Here is a 9,614-nt window from a genome sequence, read left to right as displayed (position 1 = left end):
GAAACACGAGACGTAATCGAGTGCTTTCTCTACTTTTTGGCGCTTGGCATGTTTACAAACCTCTCATTTGCCTTTCCTGATACTACTTGCCGGGTCGGCGTAGACGGTGTGCGCACTCTGATTTGCGTTGCATCATGATTGTCAAACGAAAAGTGAATCATTTGCATCCTGTCGCGGTCGAGTGAACATCTCTGGTAGCAGCAAGATAGCGTGAATAAACGAGGATTGTAATGAGAATTCACTGTCTGTTGCTGTTCCTTCGAAAGTTAAAAAAGTGTTGGCAGGCCCCCACGACTCCTGTTGTTCCTCCGTGACAAATTCGTTGTTAGGAGGCTACTGAAGAGATTCAGAAAGAATTGAAACTGCAGCCTTGCCCAAGAATCTATTCATTTGGCAGCAGTCATACTCACAGCCGATGGCTATGTGAATAATATCTAATTCGCGAGTTATTTAACAAGGAATCGACCCTTAACATGCAAACGTATCACAAAGAGACAGCGACCTTCTAATACACGAACTATTTTTTTATGTCATGCACTTAAAGGCGTAAATACGGGATTCGCGAAAGGAGAAGCCCGAATTCGTCACGCTTAACGTTTAATAAAAAAACGTACAGATTTTCAAATGTGCTTAAAAGAATAGGGAATACTCAGAATAAGGTTTTGAAAACTGTATCTCTGGAGTTATCTTCCGCGGGAGAGACATTATGTACTTGGAAATAGAGAAAATAGCGCGCATTCATGAAATTATTACCTTTTGTAACACAATCTCATTCGGCTTTGCCAAACCTCAAGAACATACAGACAGGGAAATGGCAGGAAACTAACCCTTATTATCACATCGCAAAGGAAAGTCATTAAAATATATCCTAATAAGAGGGTCTGAATGGGGGGGTCAAAATGTCGGTTGTCGGTTAAAATTTCATTACTTTGTCGGTTGTCGGTTAAGATTTTTGACCTTTGTCGGTTGTCGGTAAATCTCAGTTAATAATTAAAAATACACGGTTTCTTTTACCAATGCTACAAGAAGACGGCTCAAACATTGGTTGTCTTGGTTTATTTTTAAAAATACATTTTAGCCCGGCAAATTCTTTATTTTAGCACGCAAAATGCGCCACAATGCCCATCAAAGTGATAATAATACAGTTTTTAGCCGGAATTTAAAAGAAACTATCTTTACATAGCGAACGCACCAAGTGAGCGTTTTTCGTTGTATAAACAAGGCAGTGTTTATAAACAAGGAATACCGCAGAATTTCCAAAGTAGCGAAATTTATGACTTTTGAAAATCAGGTAAACGAACTACAAGTGCTAATTCAGCCCTACCATCCTGAAACTTTTGAAGGTCTCCTTGTTGCCTTTCGTTTCTCTCGATGTCACCTCCTTCAGTCATGATCCTCTTTGCCAGATTTTCATCTTCTTTTGCTTCTTCTCGTGATTTCCGTTTCCTTCTCACTTTTTACTCGTCACCTTTCTTCTCAGTGTCGTTCATTGACTTCTGCTTGCTTTTATCAGATGTAGCCGGCGCCTTCAGCAACACTACTGGCTCCAGTTTGTGACCTCTTGGATAATGTGTACTAAATTATTAAATACCGTGTGTTTTAAGTTTTCTCGTTAGTAGGCTTTTGAGAAACTTACACAGTTCTTATCAGAAAATGCTCGTCAAGATGTATAAAACGTGCACATCGAGCGAAATCTCTCGTGCGTAGCTTCCCTCGAGGAGAGAATTGAATATTATTTGAACGTCTGGTTTTCAGAAACGAATAAATTTAAGGGCGTGTATAAATAAACGGGGTCTTTAATATGTTAAGCTACACTGTTGTTCATTCACTAATTAATCAGAAAGAAGCTTATAAACTGATTTACTCGCTACTTCCTTGTAGAGATTTTCTTCTCAATTTTCGCATTCAAATGGACGGTGAAAAAGAAAAAAAAACATTCCGCTCCACAAAACAACAAACAAAAAACGGTGGAACCAGAGTTTAACCACGTTTATATTTGAGCTTAATATTTAACTACAGAACTAAAGTGATTCATCAAACTCCGCTGCACGCGTTCCACACTTACCGTTGAGCTCACTGCTACTTTCATCCGATATTAAATTTGGAAGTTCAAGCTGCCATTGCCCATCTATCACAATTGCAAAATTTTCGCATTTGCCCCAGGCGATTTCGCCAGGCGAAATAACTTTAACGAAAATCCGCCAATTCCATATTGATGTGCCTGCTCCTTTAGTCCTAAAAACTCCGTAAGATGTTTTTTTAGTTCAGATACTCCTCTATGAGCTTCTTTGTCTACTGGGACCCTGCTTCGATGACGTTCGATGGCGACTTCTTCACCTTTTCGAAAAAAACTCACGATGACTTTAGCAATCCCAGTCATGACCCGACCGCATGAACAAACAACGAGCAATAAAAAGACAACAGCAGGGTGTTTCGTCGGCTCGATTGTGATCCGCTGTTCTTGAAATGAGACAGCAGGGCGTCTTGTCAGCCCAATTACGAGCCGCTGTTCTAGAAATGAGCCCACGCTGCTCACCGAAAAGAAGGATCCCGTGGATTTAAAGTAATTTGAAGACAAGAAATTCTATAATTCGGCTAAATTTGGAATTAATGTGGTTACGTCAGGTGAAGAAGGATTTTCTGAGCTAGAAATCATCAAAATGCTGTTCTTTCTGAATACAAACATCCCTATCACGTCTGACCATGTCGGTTGTCGGTTAGAATTTATTTGTCGCTAGTCGGTAATTTTTTCCCCGTTTCGTCGGTAGTCAGTAATTTTTTACGCCCTTTGTCGCTAGTCGGTTAACCCCATTCACACCCTCTAATAACAGCTAAGTTTTCAGGTCAGAAGATTTACAAGCGCGAGCGAATGGCAGGAGTTGCACAAGCCTATCAACACCTTTTAACGATCGACTGCCTTTTTTTTTCCGGTGTTCCGGTGTGAGCGGATTTGAAACCCCCTAGATTTTGAATCCCCGGTCCAAATCCGGTAGCTGATTTAGACCCCCAACAGAACTGAGTGAAAACATCAACCTTAACGTTCTCGTAGAAATAGATAATACTTTACGCTTCAGTGCGTACTAAAGTACGTTTTTGATTCAAATTATGCGTATCGCCTATGCATACGAACTGGCAGCTGGAAATGACCCGTTGGATGTTTCTTTCGACCAAGGGAAAATTTACAAGCATTTACTTCAATGTTCGGAGAAAGGTCGCGATAGTCGAACACCGCTAGATTCACCGCTAGATTCAGTAAGAGACAAACTTATGACACTAACTTCTATTGTTATTGTTCAGTGCCCTAGTGGGACGACATGGTACAGTGCAAGTTTGTTTCAGGTCCCTCAACAGTTAATAATCGTTAAAATTAGAAAATAAGATTGAGTTCGATGAAATAGTCTCCACTTTTGTTAAGACGTAAAGATTAATGTTGATTTGCATCTGAAGATAAGCTGAGAGTTCCAATAGTTCAGAACAGAAACATATTTTCTTATCATAGGCTTTACGAACGACCTGTAGTAGGAGTAGTTACTTCGTTCTTGTTCAGAAACTGTGTAATGTTATTTAATTAGAAAATCAGACTTAGTTATTTTTGTGACTAGACGCAATAGTCTCCACTATTGTTATGACGTTTCGTATCAATGTTGATTCACATCAGAAGAGGCAAAGATTTATTGTTACAATTTCAATAGTTCGAATGCAGTACTTTCTAATTCTTGCGTATTATGTACGACTCGCTGTAATAAATGCGGCAGGATTGGAACGAAATGGCTGTTTTTCTTTACCTTTATTGAGGAATGTTGTGTTGTGATTGAAAAGAACATCGACAAAAAGCTTGCAATTAGAATTAGTTACCGAATATGATACAAACGATGCTCAAAAGGAAAGTTTTGTGGGGGGGAGGGGGGGGTCAAAATCTGCGAAGGAGGGTCCATATCCGTCAGCAGATTTGGACGGGGGGGGGAGGGTCGCCGTGTGCAATGTAGATTTATTCAGTGGTCAAGTGACTCCTTTCATTGCTTTAATTCAACTGTCCTTCATTCAATGATCCGGTAAGTACATTTACCATACAACACTCGCGATAAGTTAATTTGCTTTTACTTAGGAAAGTAGATTTACAACACAACTGAGTATACAAAAGTAACGCTGTGTAACGCAACGATAGGCCTTTACTCGGTCATAATGAATCTCAAACACTAGCACTTAAAATGCGAGAAACACATGTACCGTTGGAGAGCGTTTGAGAGCGTTCGTACAGAGCTGTTGAAGAAGGATCAAAGCGGCCATCCAAATCTATAAAAGGCCCTAAACTACGACGTACATCAAATTTGACCTTCTCGAAAACTAGTCTCAAATTACATACTAAAAAAACAGCGATTGCATTTGTCCTTGAGAACAAGGAGATTCTAGAAATCGAATTTATTTTCTTGTTTGTGATTTTCTTTCGTTTTCGACTGTGGTTAGTTTCGAATTGCACACATTCACTTAATCAAGGTTCGAGCATTCAATGCAGACCAAACTTAAAAGCATGGATAGCTAATTCGTAATCAAAAAGGTAATAGTAACTAACCTGGTAAGAAAGAATCTTGCTTTTCTTCTATTTAACAGATAGAGAAGCCTTGACTGTGCTCTGTTCTGTTGTAAAGCACGCAGGAAGCGGCTAAAGCACGAAAGAAGTGTAGGGGGGAAACACGAGACGAGACGAGACGAGACGAGACGAGACGAGACGAGACGAGACGAGACGAGACGAGACGTAGTCGAGTAGTCTTTTCCCCAAGAATTACTTTCAATTTTCAAAACAAACTTTATTTCCAAAGCGAACAACAGTGTCGTCAGCATGCTCTTTACTCTCATAAAGCACGCTACAGTAAGCCAATCAGAATCCCTGTTAGAATGGTTCAAATAATCTGATTGGTTGTCAAAAATGTCAAACCATCAAAGTTCATATTCTGCAATAGTTTACAAACTAAAATAGTACGACATTTCGAATTCAACACTTTTGCCTGAAAATTTTTTAGTTTCTAATACAGAATCTAATACAGAAAGTGAAATGTTTAGTGAAATTCGGCCCAATGGCGGCTAACATGAAGAGAAGAAAACAAACTGTTCAAGGCGAGTGTTTTATAAGTGAACGACAGCCGAATTCACCAGGACATGAAGATCGCTCGGAATGACAGCGCCGTAAACCTAGGCTGCAGTGACTGATGTGGCCTTCCACTCAACGCATCGGAAAGGTTATCAGAACAAGCTCTTATTTTTCCACCCAAAGGCTTGGGTAGTCGATTTAGTTCCTGAGGCTTGCTCCACTACGATGACCGAAGATCGCCATGATGAGCTAGCCGCGATAGACCTCAGCACGATCGCAGTTGCTCTGACATCGTCATATTTAGTATGAATTTTAACAGTTATGTCAGGTTATATTTTTCATCATTCCTGTTTTTTTCTGTTTTGTTTTTGAACACGAAACTTTATATACTATACAAGTGTTAGCTGTGTTTGATTTTTATTACCGTAAACTTGCAATCTAACTGAGCGCGAAAACCTTTAAAACTCGGACTGTCCATTTTGTTTTATCTTTGAGGATTTTTGTCTCTGCTCACGTTACAGTAACGTAAATTACTGCGCCTGGCATTTTTGAAAACCTTTGCTCGCTCGTTCCGAAATTTCACTTTCAATTAACGAGAGAAAAGCTAGAAAGAAGTCCCGGAAAAGGTCGGACATAATACAGTTTGGCAGATGGCGTGACAGCTTTAGCTCAGCTCTATGCTCTCTACTCTCATAGAGCACGCTCTTTCAACCAATGACATCACGCGTTATATCCAAAATTTATTATAATTCCTTTTATTTCTTGACTTCCAGATTTTTTCGTGTACGCTTGACACCCCTCTAAAGAAAAATAAACTGTTAATATGCGCATGCCTATCGTTTGATGATTACTCTTTATTTGCGAATGCAAATCATTATTTTCCTGATCAAAAGCTCAAATATGGTGATCACATTTTATATTGACATATAAATACAGATACTCTTAATCACTTATTCTTTGTCGGATCTCAGCTCCCAGACTTTTCATTTGTTTCCTTAAAAACAGAGCTACCTTAAATAATCTGAAAAATAAGTTGGCTCTGATCTGCATGTACCGTATTTCTTCGAATAACCCCCCTCACTCTGATATGCACCCTCACCCGGATAAGCGCCCTTTCCTTGGGCCAACATATTAAACGACCACCCCCTTCCCCCTCCTCGAATAAGCGCCCTCCTCTTGCCTTACTTCCTTCCTTAGACAGTAAGGATGCAAGGAAAACCTGTTGCTATTGGCACTTAGTTTGTAACTTTTTAAACTTTACCTAAAGCTAAATCAGAACAGGTTGATAGTTCGTTAATAAGAACCCCTTTTAGTAAGCGCCTTTCTTCCGATGAGAAAGCGCCCAGAAATCATAGCATGCTAATTGCAATTTTATATATATGAAAAAGGGAGTCATCGAGCAAACAAAGGTAAAAGTGAGACTGTAGCGTTACTATGATAACCATCTATGTCATGACAGAAAAAAATTACCTTAAAACGTTACGAATAATTTGATAATCATATTTTGACACCATTTTCAAAGGAACCTGATAAGTGTGTTTGTACCGATTTTAGTTCGTAAGCTCTTTCCACGTGCAAGACTGATAGCAAATTCATGAATTTTATTCTTTGAAAATGATTTGTAATTCAAATGAGTTTTCCAACTTTGAACGACGGGCTGAATACTGACGACAAGCTTTTCGGTTAGTTTTGTGCGATCATGAGCAATAGTTGGCTTTTTTTAAAGACTACGTGGACTCTAATAAAGAGGTAAAAGTATCACGGCAACCGTAGAAATACCACAACCATTGCTTGTAGATAACTCTTCAGTTATTGAAATCGTTGTCCAGATTCAAAATTAGACTTCGAAACAGCGCTCGAACAGTAACCTTGCGAAGAGCCACTGCTAAATTCCAAATTGTCTCATATTAACTATCAGCTCGCTCGAACTCCCTAGAATCGCGATATTTTTTTTTTCCGATTCCCTTGCAATTTCGAAAAAAATTGGCTCTAAGAGACCGGTCGTCATTTATCCCCTGTGGAGGCAGAAAGAGGATGCTGGACGATACAGATGGCTACAATGGTCAGAAACGATGCTAAAAACATGAAGATTGCCCCGCGAAAGGCTGCCTCGCAAAATATTTATTTATAAATCAATAATAAAACTAGGCAAGACATTGCTTTAGGTCAAGTTTTCACAGGGATTGTTAAGGGTCGAAAGTCCCCGAAGCACGACCTCTCTCTAGGAACTGACGGATACTATGTCAGCAAAATGTTGCGCTCAGCTCCTTCTCAACGTTAAGATTCTAAACATATTTTGTATGGTATCGTCGGATATAACTACGGGTGGATCAAGCGATCTGTTACAGAACCGGACACATCAATTGCCAAGGAATATGATATGTTTTTACTCTTTTCATTTTATTATGCGAGGCAAGCTCAAAATTTTGAGAACCAGATGTTTCCTACATCAAAATAAAAGTCAGCTTCAATGGTTTAAAGAAAAAACGTCTCTCCAAAGTAAATTTTGCTGCAAATTAAAGTCAATTATTTCAAAGCAATGAGTGTATTCGGTTTTAATCAGACGAGAACCCAAAACCACATTTCCATTGAATTTCTTTTTAATGGCTGTCCTTAACTACTCTGTTGTTCTTGCGTCGGAACTATTCTGTTTTTTATTAACGAGGCCTTTTGAAGAGAAGCCTTTTGCATTCTCGTTGTATATCTCTTTTGAAGAAAGCATAAGCTATAGAGTTTATTCCAGAGTTGATAACTTGTAGAGGTATTTTGTAATGAAAATCATTATCACATTTATGACCGGTTAAAAGTAACAAACTACAACGCATCATTATTCCGTAACACGATAGAAACACACACGTTATCAAAGCCACCCATTTTACTGCTGACGTGTTCTGAGTTTTAGTTCTTGTGACCACATGATTCAACTGCAATTGCTTAGCTAAAGTGCGATCTCTAGAGTTCAGATTGTAAACAACAAAAAACATGGATGCAAGAAAAAAGATTAGAATTACGCACAAGATTATCTCGAAAGGCAAACTCAAGTAGCCGCCGAGAGTCTCGATACGATCGATTGCAATGAGTCCAATTGACACTAGAGTAAAACTGAAAAGGAAAGGAATTCCCCAAGATGTTAGAACCATTTGAATGACTCGACGGCGCTTCATAAAAGTCAAGTATTTCAAAGGTTTCACAACAGCAACATAACGTTCCAGAACTAAACTAACCAAGTTTATTCCTGAAGTGTAAAGAGTGAACACCCGTAAAAGTATCACAATTAATCTCTCTTTTGAGCTTAGAGTGCATTCGGTTGCAAGGCTGCAGAAAAAAAATGAGGGAACAACGATCATCCCAACACCAAAATCAGCCACCGCTAAAGACACGACAAATGCGTTGGTTTTGGTGCGAAGCTGACGTTTACTGCAGACGAGGAAGATGACAAATCCATTTACAACCATCGTGAGAATGCCGAGGAACCAGCCGAGAACCCAAAACCACGTTTCCATTGAATTTCTTAGAAATGGCTGTCTATGACTTTTCAGTTGCTTTCTTCGGTCAAGCCAAGAGTGTTTTGAAAGGTTTTAACGATAACAAATTTAATTGTGTCTATATAGAGTTTTTATTTAACCATCTGGCCGGATCCAACCTACGTAAAAGTTAATTAAGGCAATATCTATGCTGTTTAATTAAGTCATATTCAGGGCTGCAAACATCCATCATTTAATGACGTTCTCGTCAGACGTCTCATGCGCGGTGTTTGACGTCTCTTTATTGGTTTCCAAGAAAAATAAACCAATTGCAACGAGAAATTGATAACAAACGTGGAACATGTATTTAATTTATCTTCTAATGTGTTTTAATTCAAAGAAATTACGGCAGTCCTTTTTTGAGGCTATCAGTACAGCACGATAGTGTAAATAAGATGCGAATTAACGAAACTTAGCCAACAACAAATAATTTATTTCAAATAACAATAATTTCAAAATTATCAATCGATCAGTGTTAAGCGTAAATCGCCCCCTATTATTATTAATTTAAAGACGCTTTTAACAAATAAAGAAGCCTCGAAGCACTGTTCTGCTGTAAAGCATTTCGGAAGCGGCTTTGTTTGTATTCTTACTCGCCATACGGGCTCGTCAAAATACGGCACAACTCGCAAAAATGCTCAGCAATACACACCAAAACGTCCAAGAAACTATATTTATTCACAACTTGTTCTATATCAGCTGCAACCAAATAACTCGTTTTCATACTCGTTTTAAAGGTCATCATATGGAAGACTTGTGGGTCAAGTGCGTCACTTTTCTTTGAAAAATTGTTTGTTAGACACACTAACGGAAATTAAAACATTTCACAAAGACTTATCGAGAAAACATAACGTTCTAAAATTTTCTGAAAGCGTTTGCATTTGAAGATATAGACCGACGAATTACTGGACTAAAATACTTGTCAAACGATTCATTTAAAGTCGAACGAAGATCTTCTTTAACGAGAATCTCCAAGAAAAGTTTTCATAGAGTAAAAAAGTGTT

General features: G+C 38.7%; 1 pseudogene; it reads right to left on the bottom strand.

Annotated features, from left to right (window-relative positions):
• Positions 1–1,085: 1,085 nt before the first annotated feature.
• On the bottom strand, positions 1,086–2,380 carry LOC136277028 (uncharacterized; annotated as a pseudogene).
• Positions 2,381–9,614: the final 7,234 nt, after the last annotated feature.

This window comes from Pocillopora verrucosa, chromosome 11, assembly GCF_036669915.1.
Source record: "Pocillopora verrucosa isolate sample1 chromosome 11, ASM3666991v2, whole genome shotgun sequence".
In the NCBI taxonomy this organism is placed as follows: Eukaryota; Metazoa; Cnidaria; class Anthozoa; order Scleractinia; family Pocilloporidae; genus Pocillopora; species Pocillopora verrucosa.
This window is presented reverse-complemented; position numbering and strand designations above follow the sequence as displayed.